Source organism: Schistocerca gregaria, chromosome 2 (assembly GCF_023897955.1).
Source record: "Schistocerca gregaria isolate iqSchGreg1 chromosome 2, iqSchGreg1.2, whole genome shotgun sequence".
NCBI lineage: Eukaryota > Metazoa > Arthropoda > Insecta > Orthoptera > Acrididae > Schistocerca > Schistocerca gregaria.
Genome location: NC_064921.1, coordinates 710,078,275 through 710,100,430, shown reverse-complemented (window position 1 = coordinate 710,100,430; position 22,156 = coordinate 710,078,275). Strand labels below are relative to the sequence as shown.

The following is a 22,156-nucleotide window of genomic DNA, read 5'->3' as shown; positions in this document are numbered from 1 at the left end:
ATTAAGTCACCAACAGCTGATTTTGATGTTACTTGAAAATATGTAACTCTAGCGCTTTGTCACCGTCACCCTACCAAGGAGTCAGTCAGTGAGTTTTGCAGAGTGGAATACACTGCTGAGAGGACGCCTTTCAGATGTGCCATGCGCTAAGTGGTGTCAGGTGCTTACAACACTATTCTCGAAACATATCTGGATTCTTTGATACCCCCTTGTGTGTCGTCTAAGTGGTGTAAAGCCATGTCTTGGTACCAAGGGAAGTATAGTTTTCGCATCTTTCTTTGAACCAGAAAGAATCACCGAGCATCATGTTCGTTGTGGATCAATACTAGAAATCTGATGTGGCATTGGGAAGCATCGAAAGTGATTTTTGTGGTGAGAAACAGTATTCTTGTTACAAAAACGCACCTCGTTCATATGTTGCCGACACAGTCTTGCCACTGCAAAATTATGAAACAAATTTTTATTCTTTGATTCTGTATTCGTCATCAAAGACAATAATCTGTTCCTATCCCAATACTTTACTAACGGGTTTGCAATTCTGCAGGCGAGACAAATATGATACAAACACAGACAGCCAGATGATGAGAGTATAGCTCTGGAAGCGAGTAGCTGTGTGTAAACGTTGCTGTATTATATATTGTGTGTTACATAAATACAGCGTGTCTCCGTAAGAGTGTGCAAAAGTTTAACAGGGCTGAACAATTTGAGGCAGGGAACCTGGGGTCGGAGAAGGCAGCTTAAGGAAATAATAGGAATAAAATCACTTTATTGTGTACTTTTTTTAGCGACGTTACTTATAGTTATCTGCAAATACCATGATTTGTACCTTACAAAATATATACCTATGCTGAAACTGACGGCCATCAACCTCAATGCAAGCATGACATCTGCGAACCCCCCTCCCAATCCAGCGACCAGGAAATACAGCACTGAGATGGTTGCGGACATCAACACTGAAGTGATGCGGTACACCATGTTATATCCACATCCTCTCGCGAACAGCTAAGGGTACGCTCTCCAACAACTTAGCATCAGTTAGAGCTTTTTGCATGGACCTCAAGAACAGGTGGCCAGTTAGACGCCCAGGTAGAAGATAGGGCTCAATGAGATTGTAGCCTACAATGCCGGCCCAAATATTCACAGCAAAACGTACTTGATGTGTGACTCTACTACAGTGTGAGAGTTTTCCTCATCCCTAACATGGCTATTCCTGCTGTTCGAAACACCATCACGATCAAATAAGGCCTGTTAGTAAACAGCGCGATTTCGAGGAAAACTGGTCGATCAATCCACTGTTCGACCATCCATTGACATAATGCGATCTCTGGTGTAAAGTCTGTCACAAGCGTTGCATGTGTTCGTTGTGGATGATATGGGTTTAATTTTTGTCGTGGAGTATTCGCCACACGCTAGTATGTGCAGCGCCCATTTCACGTACAATATAACTCGTACTTGTAATGAGGTCCGCTGACACACGTTCCATAGCGTCCTCTTCAAAATCGAATGTGCGAGTGTTCGTCACGTTGCCAGGTTCCTCGTTTCTCCTTTCCAATGAACCAGTGTCCGCCTCCGATAGCTGAACGACCAGCGAGACAGAATTTCAATCCTAAGGGCTCGAGTTCGATTCCCGTCTGGATCGGAGATTTTCTCTACTCAGGGACTGGGTGTTGTGTTATCCAAATCATCATCAAAATTTCATCCCCTTCGACGCCCAAGTCGCCGAAGTGGCGTCAAATGGAAAGACTTGCAGATGGCGAACGGTCTACCCGACGGGAGGCCCTAGTCACACGACATTTACATTTAATGAACCAGTCTCCTGTATTAGTCGGTCGAGAAAAGTAAACACTCGTCGTGAGGGATGGTGCCTGTTAGGAAATCGTTTCCTATACAACCTTTCAGCACCGAGAGCATTGTGGCCGTGCGGTTCTAGGCGCTTCAGTCTGGAACCGCGCGACCGCTACGGTCGCAGGTTCGAATCCTGCCTCGGGCATGGATGTGTGTGATGTCCTTAGGTTAGTTAGGTTTAAGTAGTTCTAAGTTCTAGTGAACTGATGACCTCCGATGTTAAGTCCCATAGTGTTCAGAGACATTTCTGAACCGAGAGCATTGCAACGTACTTCCCCATAAACATGGTGCATGTCAGCAAATTCTGCGAAACTGTACCGTCACTGATCTACGGTATTGTACTGTGCCTCACTGAATAGCACGGAGTAATGAACGGGTCTGTCGTTGATCCACGACCCCGCGTTCCCTAACCCAAATTGTTCAGTGTAGCATTCTCAATGTGCTGTTACATTTTTTCATGCTCTTACGGAAACACTTTGTACAACGTGTACAAATCTATCTGTTTGCAAATGACTCTGTTGTCGCCGGAGGTCCAAGAAATTGTTTTCATGAATTTAAACGTATTTAAGAGGAAATAACGGCTATGCAGAAACATGACGGGAGTATACAATCACAATTACACTTTCCATTCTTTTCAAATGTCTGTATTTGCTTTGCGAAAGGAGCCTGTAATGTGTATAGTACACAAAAGGAAGAAACGGACGTCTCGAAGATGTTTAACATTTTCCCTTTAACGGTCACTCTAATGCAATAAGTACAAAGGCCATATATCAGTTTTTATTACGTATTTACAAAGCTGTGCTTCGAATGAGGATAGCCCTGTTTTAGATTAGGGAGCTGTATTCCAACAGTCGCTGACTGCCAGAGTGTCTCATAGGATTACCAATATCCGTCGTATAGCTTTCTTTTACAAAAAAAATATAATATAAAAATAATATATAAAAAAATTCTGCAGATTGTGGCTGGTTATCTAGAGTGTAAGTTGGATATGAAACAAAGTCAAATCCAGTATAGATGTGTAACCAAAATGTCTACCACCAACAGTAGTTATCTGTCGACAATCACAGGTAGAGCAATTATATAATCAGCCATGCAATTCGACTAAGTGTCTGTGTGACTGGCTAGACTCAATCTGTCCCTAGCACTATGTTTTCTCACAGTTCACATCTAGACAATACGCTCAGAGCAAAATAATGATTTCCGGCAAACGTGCATGAGCATCTGATAAGCAGGCCTCGTGAAAACTCATTAAAGCCCTGAACTCCCTTTTGGTTTCCATTAAGCCCATTCGCTTCGTTCTACGGTTTCATCTGGATTTTATATTTATTTGTGCACGATTCACGTTTTTGTATCTTGCGTAATTTTAAATGAGTGACATGAGACATGTTGTAATTACGGCAAAATTTATGCTCAGAATACCCTGAAAGCACCAGGCAATGAATTTTTTCTTCCTTATTTTCTTTTCTCGTGACTTCTTTTAAGTAATAAATTCGAAGTGGGTATTTATAATGTAGTGAGAAAATAAAGCTGAATCATTTGGTGTGATTAGATAACTTGCACAGGCTATGAAGCTTGGTTTATGTCTAGCGACAGGTTTTTGCTTTAATCGCCTTGAAGGAGCGGATTTTTGCATTGGTACCGTTGCAGATCGTACGTATATACAACTTAAGAACCAGTTTTTGTATTTTGTAGCGTGAAATCGTCATCCTAAATGTCCTCCAAAACTAAACTGTGAAGAGAGCGGGAAAAAAGCAATGGTTTCGATGAGAGAAACATACACGCAGATCCTTAGTTACGACTTCCAAACGCCTATCCGAATTATCCTATTTCTCGATGATAGGAGTGCACCATAAAGTGGCCGTGCATTTTAGATGAGAACGATTTAATATTGCATGATATTGCATGAAGCCTTTGCTTTAGTCATGACATTTTAAATACACTTGATTGATGTGCGAAACATAATGCTCGGTGTAGTTCCTTTCTACCTTACTCTGAAAACGTTTTCGCCTAACAATCACAATTGACTGAAGTCAATTTTTTTCGCTGTTACAAAGTACGGTTTCCTTGTCTTTGCTTCCAGTTTTCTTCATCTACAGAATTAAAATAATGACATTATTTAACTTTTAGAAGACGTATCTGCTGTGTAAGATTCTTAGGACAGAGTAAACTGTTCTTGGGACGGTCTCACTCGCAGCTGTCAGTGCGAGTTGTCAAAGGAAATGTAAGAATTCCTGGAGTGAAAGGAATGGCTATTCGAAGAAAAAATGTTACCAACTTGTGCTCTACTGTGAATAGTATCCAAGACAGAGTACAATCTTGTACATCCATTTTTTCGCTGGTTGTGGGCTGTTTCCACAAGCTTATTGAATCCATGTGAGCTGCATGAATATAAGATGAGTTGTACTCTGCTTCTCATGTAGGCTAAGCGATGACCATGAACCATCGTAATCATCTTTACATGGGTTTTAATTATGTTACCTGCAATGAAATGTTTTCAATGGATGCTTATGTGGGTGTAATGGACGCAATTAGTAAACACGTATAAAAAAGTCCCCGATCTGTGACGGCAAACTGAAGAAAACTTTAACTATTTGAAATATTTTTTCTATCATCTCCTTAACACTGACACTCAGTACATACTCTGATAGGAGCCTCGCAACTGGATGCGCAATAACGAAATAGCTCCGGTAAACAAGTAGAACGAGTTTACTACGGTCGGCGTCACATAGGACGGCGCTTCCGCGTATGGAGGCGGAGCTATAGGGACGCGCGGAGGTGATGAAGTCTGCTCATTCGTGGCGGCAAAGCGGGCAGACAATGTCCGTGTTGGCAAACTGTTTAGATTAGATTAGTTTTTCGTTCCATAGATCCGTGCTGAGGAGATCCTCGTGGATGTGGAACATGTCGATTTTTTTAAGCTGAAATAACAATACTAACAGTATGAGTGTATATACAATACATCATTTTTTAACCTGAAATAACAATACTAATAGTATAAGTATATACAATAAATCATTTGTTTCTATTAAAAAATTCATGAATGGAGTAGAAGGAGTTGGCAACTAGTAAGCCTTTCAGGCTCCTTTTAAACTAATCTTTATTTGTATGAACTGAGCTGTTTATTGGAAAAAGAGATATTATTTAGGACAAATTTCATTAAGGAAAAATATACTGAGAGACAGTAGTTAGTATAACCAGTTCTTTGAAGAGGTTTCTACAGGACGTCCGTGAATTTACCCCACAAATAATACGTATTACACACTTTTGGACTCTGAAAACTTTTGTTTGACTTGAAGAGTTACCCCAAAATATTATACCATATGACATTATGAAATGAAAGTAGGCAAAGTATGCAAGCTTTTTCATTTTTATTTCGCCTATGTCTGCTAACACTAGAATTGCAAATACAGATTTGTTAAGGCGTTTCTGCAGTTCTGTGGTGTGCTCCTCCCAACTGAATTTACTATCAAGTTGTAATCCCAGGAATTTAAGACTGTCAGCCTCTTCTATATGCTCTTCTTCATACTTTATGCATATGCTGGGTGGAAACCTCTTACAGGTTCTGAATTGCATATAGTGAGTCTTTTCGAAGTTTAATGTCGCTGAGTTGGCTGTTGTTGAGGACAACAGTCAGGTTCATTTGCCTTTGGTAGATCGTATTTTACATTCATTATAATGAGAATAACACATTTTAAAACCGATTTGATCAATGGTCTTCATAAGAGGAATCTTGCATCACGTCTTGACGTTGCGCCACGTTCCACAGCTATTGTCTATGAAGCGTCAGAAGCGAAGAACAGCTGACGCAGCTTTGTGAAGACATCAAGTATAATTTTCCTCAAAATGACGACTGTCCTAACGACAAGATCATCGAGAGTGTTTCCAATAACTGGTACTTATTGCGTTTTGTACTGTATTATAAGTAAAAACGTAATACATAAAATTGTCTTCAAGCTCAAACCGAGATCATGATGTTTGCTTGACAGTTGTTTCTACCCCACTTGTTTTTTTTTTTTTTAAATGTGTATAATGCGTGTTTACTGTATTTCAATGTAAATCACTGTACCTAAAGAAGAATTACTCGTAGCAAAGTATAATGAAAAAGATTAGCGTGAAAATTTTCTGTATGATATCATATTTTTCGATGCCAAAAGGCATTATAAGTGTAAACTAACTTATTAGACATTCAGTGAGAGACCGCATCTATAATCGACTGAGCAAGCAAACAAGTAACAATCTTCTGCGAATAACTCGAGAGAATGCTGACAGATAACGTCTAAAACCACCCATATCTCGACAGGTAACCCTGCCTTTCATTTTAACGCATTTTCCAATTCGTGCCTTGAAAACAACTTCGGTTTACTTTTCGAAATACTGGAGTTTTTGACGAATTTATCCTGCAGCATTTTCGAGATTAATTAGAACATACAACAAGCTGGAGAAAGCTTAACTTCTCCTTGGCACTGAGTTGAACATTATAGTCTGGACACTTCATAGGTCAGAAACTTCTAATCAGTAACGGCTATGAAGTTCTCATATACAATGTATCCAACTGATATGTTGAAAAACACATTTTTAAAACCGAGTCTTATAACCAAGAAGTATGGAAACTGGCATGGTAATTGCAATGACCGACTTAGAAGCAAGATATGGCAAGAATTATTCAATGAACCACTTCTTGAATGTGATAGCGTTCATTTCCGAATGGTAGACACGGCTGTTTTTCTTACACCTAAATACAAGGTTACTCTCAGGAGTGAAACCAGAAGAGTCTGCATCCAAAATAATTATCCCAGAAACCCTTTTAAAACTACCAATTGTTCCTGATCCCTATTAATGGCATAGGAGAGTAGTCATCTTAGATTGTTTGCAGATGATGCTGTCATTTACCGTCTTGTGAAGTCGTCAGATGATCAATACGACTTGCAAAATGATTTAGATAAGATATCTGTATGGTGCGAAAAGCGGCAGTTGACCCTGAATAAGGAAAAGTGTGAAGTTATTCACATGAGTACTAAAAGAAATCAGCTAAATTTCGATTACGCGATAAGAGACACTAACCTGAAGGCTGTAAATTGAAGTAAATACTTAGGGATTACAATCACAAATAACCTAAATTGAAACGATCACATAGATAATATTGTGGGTAGAGGAAACCAAAGACTACGATTCACTAGCAGAACGCTTAGAAGGTGCAACAGGTCTACTAAAGAGACTAAGGTTTTCAGAAATTACTGCAACCAGTCGCCTTTTATGTAGATGTATTTTATTTAACCATGACCGGTTTCGAGCTGCACTGAATGCACTGAATGTATATACCATCTGATGATGAGTTGCTAGGCAGCTCGAAACCGGTCATGGTTAAATAAAATACATCTACATAAAAGGCGACTGGTTGCAGTAATTTCTGAAAACCTTTTCACACCACAGTCGCAGTGTTCCACATCCACAATGGATAAAAGTCTTATTTTGCTACCTAGCCAGGTAAAAAGAACAATGAACAAATACAGGAAGTGCAAAGTGAAACTAATGAAAACTATTCTTGCCATCAAATTTAATAAGCAATGTATCTTAGAGAATGTAACACCTAATTACATAAGAGTTGTAGTTAAAGATCAGAGTGAATCTGCACAAGCACCCAAGAGAAAATGTGAAATTGTATGGATCAAAAATGAAATTAGATCACATTACAAACGAAAAGACTTGTTAAACAGGGACATCTACATGCTGCACTTAGAGTTAAGCAACTATCTCACTCTAAGCCAAATCACGAATTTCTTACATCTAACCCAACTAAATGTGGATAAAGAGATGTTGAAAATTGCACATAAACAAAAAGAAAAGCTCTCACTCCTGATTGCCAAAAAATCCCCCATTCCACCAAATGAATGCCCTCCCGTGCAACATAAATTCTTTGAGAGAGTAGTTAACACAACAAGCATTAATTTCAATAGCACAGAATTAAATTTGTTAAATAAGGGACTTAAACATAATATTGCCACAAAACTTGATTACAACAGTGTTAAAGACCTAATAACTAACACCAAAATAGCCTGTATAGCATCAAAACTAGATCAGAATGATCAAAATGCTCTAGCCCATGATGCAAACAAAATAATAAAGAAAAACATAGATGCACAAAGGCTCCATAGTAATAAACATGATGAATCTGCAACACTGAAACAAATTAACAAAAAGCTAACAAACAGTAGTGCCCTTGTTGTTAAATCTGACAAAGGCAGCACAGCCGTGATAATGTACGAGTCTGATTACATTAAGAAAACCCTAGAATTTTTCAAGAATAACAACATAACTGAGTTGAAATCTGACCCCACTCCCAAATACCAAGCTAAAATAAAAGACATGTTAAAAAATTGTAACTTTCTGCTGACACCCATTGAAGCCAAACAATGTGTTATAATGAACCCTACAGCACCAAAGCTTAGATCACAACCTAAAATTCATAAAGATGGACACCCGATACGCCCGATTGTGAATTCCATAAATAGCCCAGGGTACAAAGTGACTAAAAAACTGCATGAAATACTCAAGAAATATTATACATTCCCAACCAATTATTCCATAAAAAACACCTATGATTTGATTGACAGTATCAGAGAAATTTCCATTCCCAATGCAGCTAACTTTGCATCCCTTGATATTGTCAACCTGTACACAAACATACCTATAATAGACACACTTCGAATAATAAAAATAACTTATTACAACATAAAAAGCTAAGTGACATGGAAATCTATGAGCTGATGGATTTACTTGAATTAGTGCTGTCCCACAATTACTTCACCTTCAACAACAAAATATATATTCAACATGATGGTCTAGCAATGGGCAGTAGTCTAGCTGGCCTCCTTGCTGACATCTACATTAATGATCTCGAAATTAAATTCTTTAAAGCAAACACAATAGAAACAGACAAAATCATTTATTATAAACGATATGTTGATGACACCCTGTTGTTATATGATGGGACAGCCACTGAAATTGAGGCCTTAGCTGGTAAACTTAATAATGTTCACCCCAAAATACAGTTCACAGTAGAACACCAAACCCAAAAAGGAATCTATTTTCTTGACCTAAACATAACAAATCACAACAACAAACATAAATTTCAGATATATAGGAAACCCACCACTTCAGATGTAATAATAAACAATACATCATGCCACCCAAATCAGCATAAACTAGCTTTTTTCAAATCAGCACTTAACCGTATCAATAAGATTCAAGCTGATCCTACTGCAAAAATTAATGAAATCAATATATTAAAAACAATAGCATCAAACAATGCCTATGACCCAAGCATAATTGAAAAATTAGATAAAAACATTATATCTAACAAAGCAAAACCAGCAAACCAGACCTCAATAGCAGAAGAAACCAAATTCGTTTTTATGCCTTTTCTCGGCAATATCTCATACAAACTTGCTAAGCTATTCAAACCACATAATGTCAAAATAAGTTTTCACACTAACAACAAAATACAGAACAAAATAGTCCACAACACCAAAAGAGCCAGCACACCCTACCAAAAATCTGGTATATATAAATTAAGATGTGACAGCTGCTCCTGCTACTACATAGGGCAAACAGGTAGAAATTTTGAGATCCGATACAAAGAGCACACTGATGCACTTCGCCTAAACAACTTAAATAGATCCACTTTTGCTACCCATCTAGCAGATAATAAACATTCCATAACAGACATTAAAACTAACCTTCAAATCCTACACACTGTAGACAAGGGAATCAAGATGGATCTTCTCGAACAATTAGAGATTTTTACCCACAAACATAATTCCCCACATACCATTTTAAATGAGCAGACAGAATTGGCGAATAACTCCTTCTTTCAGAATTTTAAAGATTCTTTGAACTTAAAAAACTAAACAGTCATTCAGAAACAAAATGGCCCACACACACACACACACACACACACACACACACACACACACACACACACATAATAAGCTTCTACCACTTCTGCCCCCCCCCCCTTCAGCTCTCTTCTCTCTCCACATCACCCTCTCAACCCCCCCTCTCTATATTCCTATACCCCCCCAACCCCACCCCCCCCCCCCCCACCGCCAACTCCTTTTCCACACCCTATCAAATACCAGCATTACTTATTATTTTAAGTTAACCATCAACCTCTCATCCCAGACATCATATGCTAAGATCAGCCAATGGAAGGAGCAAGAAATTAGCTGTCATAATACTCTCAATACCAATAATCTTAAATGTAACTAAAATATAATGTAAAAAATCTAGTTTTATATACCTGTTAAAATCGCACAGTTAATTTATAAATAAACATTTTACTAGTTTAAGCTAATTTACATTTATTTTCTATGTAATAAAGACAAATCTCTTGTCAGTGTGAGTGATGACCAATAATGTCTCTGGTCAACTTGAAATCTTTGATACTGTAGTTATATTGCAATCTTTGGCTTGTTTATAATGTGTAAATCCTGTATTCGTATCTGTGGCTAAGTGTGTCCAGCGATGATTACGAAAAACAAGATATATGTTTCCAACAGTGCCTCATAAAAGTAATATACATCTAGAGAAAGTTTTAATATATAAACCTGCAGAAAGATTTATCTGTAAGTAACACCTCAAAACGTAAATTAAACTGTAAATTTTTCGTGTAACTGTACCACATGTAGTGATTATTTGCTCTTATACGTTAAACATAAATTATGCTGTAAATATTTCGTGTTATTGTACCACATGTAGCGATTATTTGTTCTCGTTTCTGTCTAGCCACAGATACTCAACCACCCACACAATGGGTACAAAAAAAGCACTGAATGTATATACCATCTGATGATGAGTTGCTAGGCAGCTCGAAACCGGTCATGGTTAAATAAAATACATCTACATAAAAGGCGACTGGTTGCAGTAATTTCTGAAAACCTTTTCACACTACAGTCGCAGTGTTCCACATCCACAATGGATAAAAGTCTTATTTTGCTACCTAGCCAGGTAAAAAGAACAATGAACAAATACAGGAAGTGCAAAGTGAAACTAATGAAAACTATTCTTGCCATCAAATTTAATAAGCAATGTATCTTAGAGAATGTAACACCTAATTACATAAGAGTTGTAGTTAAAGATCAGAGTGAATCTGCACAAGCATCCAAGAGAAAATGTGAAATTGTATGGATCAAAAATGAAATTAGATCACATTACAAACGAAAAGACTTGTTAAACAGGGACATCTACATGCTGCACTTAGAGTTAAGCAACTATCTCACTCTAAGCCAAATCACGAATTTCTTACATCTAACCCAACTAAATGTGGATAAAGAGATGTTGAAAATTGCACATAAACAAAAAGAAAAGCTCTCACTCCTGATTGCCAAAAAATCCCCCATTCCACCAAATGAATGCCCTCCCGTGCAACATAAATTCTTTGAGAGAGTAGTTAACACAACAAGCATTAATTTCAATAGCACAGAATTAAATTTGTTAAATAAGGGACTTAAACATAATATTGCCACAAAACTTGATTACAACAGTGTTAAAGACCTAATAACTAACACCAAAATAGCCTGTATAGCATCAAAACTAGATCAGAATGATCAAAATGCTCTAGCCCATGATGCAAACAAAATAATAAAGAAAAACATAGATGCACAAAGGCTCCATAGTAATAAACATGATGAATCTGCAACACTGAAACAAATTAACAAAAAGCTAACAAACAGTAGTGCCCTTGTTGTTAAATCTGACAAAGGCAGCACAGCCGTGATAATGTACGAGTCTGATTACATTAAGAAAACCCTAGAATTTTTCAAGAATAACAACATAACTGAGTTGAAATCTGACCCCACTCCCAAATACCAAGCTAAAATAAAAGACATGTTAAAAAATTGTAACTTTCTGCTGACACCCATTGAAGCCAAACAATGTGTTATAATGAACCCTACAGCACCAAAGCTTAGATCACAACCTAAAATTCATAAAGATGGACACCCGATACGCCCGATTGTGAATTCCATAAATAGCCCAGGGTACAAAGTGACTAAAAAACTGCATGAAATACTCAAGAAATATTATACATTCCCAACCAATTATTCCATAAAAAACACCTATGATTTGATTGACAGTATCAGAGAAATTTCCATTCCCAATGCAGCTAACTTTGCATCCCTTGATATTGTCAACCTGTACACAAACATACCTATAATAGACACACTTCGAATAATAAAAATAACTTATTACAACATAAAAAGCTAAGTGACATGGAAATCTATGAGCTGATGGATTTACTTGAATTAGTGCTGTCCCACAATTACTTCACCTTCAACAACAAAATATATATTCAACATGATGGTCTAGCAATGGGCAGTAGTCTAGCTGGCCTCCTTGCTGACATCTACATTAATGATCTCGAAATTAAATTCTTTAAAGCAAACACAATAGAAACAGACAAAATCATTTATTATAAACGATATGTTGATGACACCCTGTTGTTATATGATGGGACAGCCACTGAAATTGAGGCCTTAGCTGGTAAACTTAATAATGTTCACCCCAAAATACAGTTCACAGTAGAACACCAAACCCAAAAAGGAATCTATTTTCTTGACCTAAACATAACAAATCACAACAACAAACATAAATTTCAGATATATAGGAAACCCACCACTTCAGATGTAATAATAAACAATACATCATGCCACCCAAATCAGCATAAACTAGCTTTTTTCAAATCAGCACTTAACCGTATCAATAAGATTCAAGCTGATCCTACTGCAAAAATTAATGAAATCAATATATTAAAAACAATAGCATCAAACAATGCCTATGACCCAAGCATAATTGAAAAATTAGATAAAAACATTATATCTAACAAAGCAAAACCAGCAAACCAGACCTCAATAGCAGAAGAAACCAAATTCGTTTTTATGCCTTTTCTCGGCAATATCTCATACAAACTTGCTAAGCTCTTCAAACCACATAATGTCAAAATAAGTTTTCACACTAACAACAAAATACAGAACAAAATAGTCCACAACACCAAAAGAGCCAGCACACCCTACCAAAAATCTGGTATATATAAATTAAGATGTGACAGCTGCTCCTGCTACTACATAGGGCAAACAGGTAGAAATTTTGAGATCCGATACAAAGAGCACACTGATGCACTTCGCCTAAAGAACTTAAATAGATCCACTTTTGCTACCCATCTAGCAGATAATAAACATTCCATAACAGACATTAAAACTAACCTTCAAATCCTACACACTGTAGACAAGGGAATCAAGATGGATCTTCTCGAACAATTAGAGATTTTTACCCACAAACATAATTCCCCACATACCATTTTAAATGAGCAGACAGAATTGGCGAATAACTCCTTCTTTCAGAATTTTAAAGATTCTTTGAACTTAAAAAACTAAACAGTCATTCAGAAACAAAATGGCCCACACACACACACACACACACACACACACACACACACACACACACACACACACACACACACACATAATAAGCTTCTACCACTTCTGCCCCCCCCCCCCCTTCAGCTCTCTTCTCTCTCCACATCACCCTCTCAACCCCCCCTCTCTATATTCCTATACCCCCCAACCCCACCCCCCCCACCGCCAACTCCTTTTCCACACCCTATCAAATACCAGCATTACTTATTATTTTAAGTTAACCATCAACCTCTCATCCCAGACATCATATGCTAAGATCAGCCAATGGAAGGAGCAAGAAATTAGCTGTCATAATACTCTCAATACCAATAATCTTAAATGTAACTAAAATATAATGTAAAAAATCTAGTTTTATATACCTGTTAAAATCGCACAGTTAATTTATAAATAAACATTTTACTAGTTTAAGCTAATTTACATTTATTTTCTATGTAATAAAGACAAATCTCTTGTCAGTGTGAGTGATGACCAATAATGTCTCTGGTCAACTTGAAATCTTTGATACTGTAGTTATATTGCAATCTTTGGCTTGTTTATAATGTGTAAATCCTGTATTCGTATCTGTGGCTAAGTGTGTCCAGCGATGATTACGAAAAACAAGATATATGTTTCCAACAGTGCCTCATAAAAGTAATATACATCTAGAGAAAGTTTTAATATATAAACCTGCAGAAAGATTTATCTGTAAGTAACACCTCAAAACGTAAATTAAACTGTAAATTTTTCGTGTAACTGTACCACATGTAGTGATTATTTGCTCTTATACATTAAACATAAATTATGCTGTAAATATTTCGTGTTATTGTACCACATGTAGCGATTATTTGTTCTCGTTTCTGTCTAGCCACAGATACTCAACCACCCACACAATGGGTACAAAAAAAGCACTGAATGTATATACCATCTGATGATGAGTTGCTAGGCAGCTCGAAACCGGTCATGGTTAAATAAAATACATCTACATAAAAGGCGACTGGTTGCAGTAATTTCTGAAAACCTTTTCACACTACAGTCTCAGTGTTCCACATCCACAATGGATAAAAGTCTTATTTTGCTACCTAGCCAGGTAAAAAGAACAATGAACAAATACAGGAAGTGCAAAGTGAAACTAATGAAAACTATTCTTGCCATCAAATTTAATAAGCAATGTATCTTAGAGAATGTAACACCTAATTACATAAGAGTTGTAGTTAAAGATCAGAGTGAATCTGCACAAGCATCCAAGAGAAAATGTGAAATTGTATGGATCAAAAATGAAATTAGATCACATTACAAACGAAAAGACTTGTTAAACAGGGACATCTACATGCTGCACTTAGAGTTAAGCAACTATCTCACTCTAAGCCAAATCACGAATTTCTTACATCTAACCCAACTAAATGTGGATAAAGAGATGTTGAAAATTGCACATAAACAAAAAGAAAAGCTCTCACTCCTGATTGCCAAAAAATCCCCCATTCCACCAAATGAATGCCCTCCCGTGCAACATAAATTCTTTGAGAGAGTAGTTAACACAACAAGCATTAATTTCAATAGCACAGAATTAAATTTGTTAAATAAGGGACTTAAACATAATATTGCCACAAAACTTGATTACAACAGTGTTAAAGACCTAATAACTAACACCAAAATAGCCTGTATAGCATCAAAACTAGATCAGAATGATCAAAATGCTCTAGCCCATGATGCAAACAAAATAATAAAGAAAAACATAGATGCACAAAGGCTCCATAGTAATAAACATGATGAATCTGCAACACTGAAACAAATTAACAAAAAGCTAACAAACAGTAGTGCCCTTGTTGTTAAATCTGACAAAGGCAGCACAGCCGTGATAATGTACGAGTCTGATTACATTAAGAAAACCCTAGAATTTTTCAAGAATAACAACATAACTGAGTTGAAATCTGACCCCACTCCCAAATACCAAGCTAAAATAAAAGACATGTTAAAAAATTGTAACTTTCTGCTGACACCCATTGAAGCCAAACAATGTGTTATAATGAACCCTACAGCACCAAAGCTTAGATCACAACCTAAAATTCATAAAGATGGACACCCGATACGCCCGATTGTGAATTCCATAAATAGCCCAGGGTACAAAGTGACTAAAAAACTGCATGAAATACTCAAGAAATATTATACATTCCCAACCAATTATTCCATAAAAAACACCTATGATTTGATTGACAGTATCAGAGAAATTTCCATTCCCAATGCAGCTAACTTTGCATCCCTTGATATTGTCAACCTGTACACAAACATACCTATAATAGACACACTTCGAATAATAAAAATAACTTATTACAACATAAAAAGCTAAGTGACATGGAAATCTATGAGCTGATGGATTTACTTGAATTAGTGCTGTCCCACAATTACTTCACCTTCAACAACAAAATATATATTCAACATGATGGTCTAGCAATGGGCAGTAGTCTAGCTGGCCTCCTTGCTGACATCTACATTAATGATCTCGAAATTAAATTCTTTAAAGCAAACACAATAGAAACAGACAAAATCATTTATTATAAACGATATGTTGATGACACCCTGTTGTTATATGATGGGACAGCCACTGAAATTGAGGCCTTAGCTGGTAAACTTAATAATGTTCACCCCAAAATACAGTTCACAGTAGAACACCAAACCCAAAAAGGAATCTATTTTCTTGACCTAAACATAACAAATCACAACAACAAACATAAATTTCAGATATATAGGAAACCCACCACTTCAGATGTAATAATAAACAATACATCATGCCACCCAAATCAGCATAAACTAGCTTTTTTCAAATCAGCACTTAACCGTATCAATAAGATTCAAGCTGATCCTACTGCAAAAATTAATGAAATCAATATATTAAAAACAATAGCATCAAACAATGCCTATGACCCAAGCATAATTGAAAAATTAGATAAAAACATTATATCTAACAAAGCAAAACCAGCAAACCAGACCTCAATAGCAGAAGAAACCAAATTCGTTTTTATGCCTTTTCTCGGCAATATCTCATACAAACTTGCTAAGCTATTCAAACCACATAATGTCAAAATAAGTTTTCACACTAACAACAAAATACAGAACAAAATAGTCCACAACACCAAAAGAGCCAGCACACCCTACCAAAAATCTGGTATATATAAATTAAGATGTGACAGCTGCTCCTGCTACTACATAGGGCAAACAGGTAGAAATTTTGAGATCCGATACAAAGAGCACACTGATGCACTTCGCCTAAACAACTTAAATAGATCCACTTTTGCTACCCATCTAGCAGATAATAAACATTCCATAACAGACATTAAAACTAACCTTCAAATCCTACACACTGTAGACAAGGGAATCAAGATGGATCTTCTCGAACAATTAGAGATTTTTACCCACAAACATAATTCCCCACATACCATTTTAAATGAGCAGACAGAATTGGCGAATAACTCCTTCTTTCAGAATTTTAAAGATTCTTTGAACTTAAAAAACTAAACAGTCATTCAGAAACAAAATGGCCCACACACACACACACACACACACACACACACACACACACACACACACACACACACACACACACACACACACATATATAATAAGCTTCTACCACTTCTGCCCCCCCCCCCCTTCAGCTCTCTTCTCTCTCCACATCACCCTCTCAACCCCCCCTCTCTATATTCCTATACCCCCCCAACCCCACCCCCCCCCCCCACCGCCAACTCCTTTTCCACACCCTATCAAATACCAGCATTACTTATTATTTTAAGTTAACCATCAACCTCTCATCCCAGACATCATATGCTAAGATCAGCCAATGGAAGGAGCAAGAAATTAGCTGTCATAATACTCTCAATACCAATAATCTTAAATGTAACTAAAATATAATGTAAAAAATCTAGTTTTATATACCTGTTAAAATCGCACAGTTAATTTATAAATAAACATTTTACTAGTTTAAGCTAATTTACATTTATTTTCTATGTAATAAAGACAAATCTCTTGTCAGTGTGAGTGATGACCAATAATGTCTCTGGTCAACTTGAAATCTTTGATACTGTAGTTATATTGCAATCTTTGGCTTGTTTATAATGTGTAAATCCTGTATTCGTATCTGTGGCTAAGTGTGTCCAGCGATGATTACGAAAAACAAGATATATGTTTCCAACAGTGCCTCATAAAAGTAATATACATCTAGAGAAAGTTTTAATATATAAACCTGCAGAAAGATTTATCTGTAAGTAACACCTCAAAACGTAAATTAAACTGTAAATTTTTCGTGTAACTGTACCACATGTAGTGATTATTTGCTCTTATACATTAAACATAAATTATGCTGTAAATATTTCGTGTTATTGTACCACATGTAGCGATTATTTGTTCTCGTTTCTGTCTAGCCACAGATACTCAACCACCCACACAATGGGTACAAAAAAAGCACTGAATGTATATACCATCTGATGATGAGTTGCTAGGCAGCTCGAAACCGGTCATGGTTAAATAAAATACATCTACATAAAAGGCGACTGGTTGCAGTAATTTCTGAAAACCTTTTCACACTACAGTCTCAGTGTTCCACATCCACAATGGATAAAAGTCTTATTTTGCTACCTAGCCAGGTAAAAAGAACAATGAACAAATACAGGAAGTGCAAAGTGAAACTAATGAAAACTATTCTTGCCATCAAATTTAATAAGCAATGTATCTTAGAGAATGTAACACCTAATTACATAAGAGTTGTAGTTAAAGATCAGAGTGAATCTGCACAAGCATCCAAGAGAAAATGTGAAATTGTATGGATCAAAAATGAAATTAGATCACATTACAAACGAAAAGACTTGTTAAACAGGGACATCTACATGCTGCACTTAGAGTTAAGCAACTATCTCACTCTAAGCCAAATCACGAATTTCTTACATCTAACCCAACTAAATGTGGATAAAGAGATGTTGAAAATTGCACATAAACAAAAAGAAAAGCTCTCACTCCTGATTGCCAAAAAATCCCCCATTCCACCAAATGAATGCCCTCCCGTGCAACATAAATTCTTTGAGAGAGTAGTTAACACAACAAGCATTAATTTCAATAGCACAGAATTAAATTTGTTAAATAAGGGACTTAAACATAATATTGCCACAAAACTTGATTACAACAGTGTTAAAGACCTAATAACTAACACCAAAATAGCCTGTATAGCATCAAAACTAGATCAGAATGATCAAAATGCTCTAGCCCATGATGCAAACAAAATAATAAAGAAAAACATAGATGCACAAAGGCTCCATAGTAATAAACATGATGAATCTGCAACACTGAAACAAATTAACAAAAAGCTAACAAACAGTAGTGCCCTTGTTGTTAAATCTGACAAAGGCAGCACAGCCGTGATAATGTACGAGTCTGATTACATTAAGAAAACCCTAGAATTTTTCAAGAATAACAACATAACTGAGTTGAAATCTGACCCCACTCCCAAATACCAAGCTAAAATAAAAGACATGTTAAAAAATTGTAACTTTCTGCTGACACCCATTGAAGCCAAACAATGTGTTATAATGAACCCTACAGCACCAAAGCTTAGATCACAACCTAAAATTCATAAAGATGGACACCCGATACGCCCGATTGTGAATTCCATAAATAGCCCAGGGTACAAAGTGACTAAAAAACTGCATGAAATACTCAAGAAATATTATACATTCCCAACCAATTATTCCATAAAAAACACCTATGATTTGATTGACAGTATCAGAGAAATTTCCATTCCCAATGCAGCTAACTTTGCATCCCTTGATATTGTCAACCTGTACACAAACATACCTATAATAGACACACTTCGAATAATAAAAATAACTTATTACAACATAAAAAGCTAAGTGACATGGAAATCTATGAGCTGATGGATTTACTTGAATTAGTGCTGTCCCACAATTACTTCACCTTCAACAACAAAATATATATTCAACATGATGGTCTAGCAATGGGCAGTAGTCTAGCTGGCCTCCTTGCTGACATCTACATTAATGATCTCGAAATTAAATTCTTTAAAGCAAACACAATAGAAACAGACAAAATCATTTATTATAAACGATATGTTGATGACACCCTGTTGTTATATGATGGGACAGCCACTGAAATTGAGGCCTTAGCTGGTAAACTTAATAATGTTCACCCCAAAATACAGTTCACAGTAGAACACCAAACCCAAAAAGGAATCTATTTTCTTGACCTAAACATAACAAATCACAACAACAAACATAAATTTCAGATATATAGGAAACCCACCACTTCAGATGTAATAATAAACAATACATCATGCCACCCAAATCAGCATAAACTAGCTTTTTTCAAATCAGCACTTAACCGTATCAATAAGATTCAAGCTGATCCTACTGCAAAAATTAATGAAATCAATATATTAAAAACAATAGCATCAAACAATGCCTATGACCCAAGCATAATTGAAAAATTAGATAAAAACATTATATCTAACAAAGCAAAACCAGCAAACCAGACCTCAATAGCAGAAGAAACCAAATTCGTTTTTATGCCTTTTCTCGGCAATATCTCATACAAACTTGCTAAGCTATTCAAACCACATAATGTCAAAATAAGTTTTCACACTAACAACAAAATACAGAACAAAATAGTCCACAACACCAAAAGAGCCAGCACACCCTACCAAAAATCTGGTATATATAAATTAAGATGTGACAGCTGCTCCTGCTACTACATAGGGCAAACAGGTAGAAATTTTGAGATCCGATACAAAGAGCACACTGATGCACTTCGCCTAAACAACTTAAATAGATCCACTTTTGCTACCCATCTAGCAGATAATAAACATTCCATAACAGACATTAAAACTAACCTTCAAATCCTACACACTGTAGACAAGGGAATCAAGATGGATCTTCTCGAACAATTAGAGATTTTTACCCACAAACATAATTCCCCACATACCATTTTAAATGAGCAGACAGAATTGGCGAATAACTCCTTCTTTCAGAATTTTAAAGATTCTTTGAACTTAAAAAACTAAACAGTCATTCAGAAACAAAATGGCCACACACACACACACACACACACACACACACACACACACACACACACACACACACACACACACACACACACACACACACACATAATAAGCTTCTACCACTTCTGCCCCCCCCCCCTTCAGCTCTCTTCTCTCTCCACATCACCCTCTCAACCCCCCCTCTCTATATTCCTATACCCCCCCAACCCCACCCCCCCCCCCCCACCGCCAACTCCTTTTCCACACCCTATCAAATACCAGCATTACTTATTATTTTAAGTTAACCATCAACCTCTCATCCCAGACATCATATGCTAAGATCAGCCAATGGAAGGAGCAAGAAATTAGCTGTCATAATACTCTCAATACCAATAATCTTAAATGTAACTAAAATATAATGTAAAAAATCTAGTTTTATATACCTGTTAAAATCGCACAGTTAATTTATAAATAAACATTTTACTAGTTTAAGCTAATTTACATTTATTTTCTATGTAATAAAGACAAATCTCTTGTCAGTGTGAGTGATGACCAATAATGTCTCTGGTCAACTTGAAATCTTTGATACTGTAGTTATATTGCAATCTTTGGCTTGTTTATAATGTGTAAATCCTGTATTCGTATCTGTGGCTAAGTGTGTCCAGCGATGATTACGAAAAACAAGATATATGTTTCCAACAGTGCCTCATAAAAGTAATATACATCTAGAGAAAGTTTTAATATATAAACCTGCAGAAAGATTTATCTGTAAGTAACACCTCAAAACGTAAATTAAACTGTAAATTTTTCGTGTAACTGTACCACATGTAGTGATTATTTGCTCTTATACGTTAAACATAAATTATGCTGTAAATATTTCGTGTTATTGTACCACATGTAGCGATTATTTGTTCTCGTTTCTGTCTAGCCACAGATACTCAACCACCCACACAATGGGTACAAAAAAAGCACTGAATGTATATACCATCTGATGATGAGTTGCTAGGCAGCTCGAAACCGGTCATGGTTAAATAAAATACATCTACATAAAAGGCGACTGGTTGCAGTAATTTCTGAAAACCTTTTCACACCACAGTCGTAGTGTTCCACATCCACAACGGATAAAAGTCTTACTAAAGGGACTGCTTACACCACGCTTGTCCGCCCTATTCTGGACTGACGGATGATATCGGAAAAGTGCAAAGAAGGGCAGCTCGTTTTGTATGATCGCGAAATAGGGGAGATAGTGTCACAGACATATTACGTGAATTAGAGTGGCCATCATTAAAACAAAGGTGTTTTTCGTTGCGACGGGATCTTCTCATGAAATTTCAGTCACCAGTTTTCTTCTCCGAAACATCCTGTTGGCACCCACCTACATAGGGAGAAACGATCATCGCGATAAAATAAGAGAGATAAGGGCTCGCACTGAAATATTTAAGTGCTCGTTTTCCCCCGTGCCGTTCGAGAGTGGAACGGTAGAAAGACAGCTTGAAAATGGTTCATTGAACACTGTGCCAGGCACTTTATTGTGAATAGCAGAGTAATCACGTTCATGTAGATGTAGTACCATCACTCATTTCCCCGCAGGTAGTCATGAAATGGTTCTGATTCACCCATGTTTCATCAAGGCAATCCACTGTAGAACTACATCCTTTTCTTGTATCGTGCATCTTCATAAGGAATGTCGTTCGTGCTGCACCTTTTTTCAATTAAAAATTCTCTTCTTAACATATTTGAAACCAATGTTTACACTTACGAAGGGCTACCTTTGAAGCCAATTTCCTCATGTATAATGGTAACAAGTTTTTCTGATGTCCGTTAT

The 22,156-nt window shown here is 36.6% G+C and overlaps 1 protein-coding gene across 1 annotated transcript in view; it reads left to right on the top strand.

Moving 5' to 3' along the window:
• LOC126334825 (uncharacterized) overlaps positions 1-22,156 on the top strand; it is an 83,161-nt gene that overhangs the window by 425 nt on the left and 60,580 nt on the right. The window lies entirely within an intron of this gene.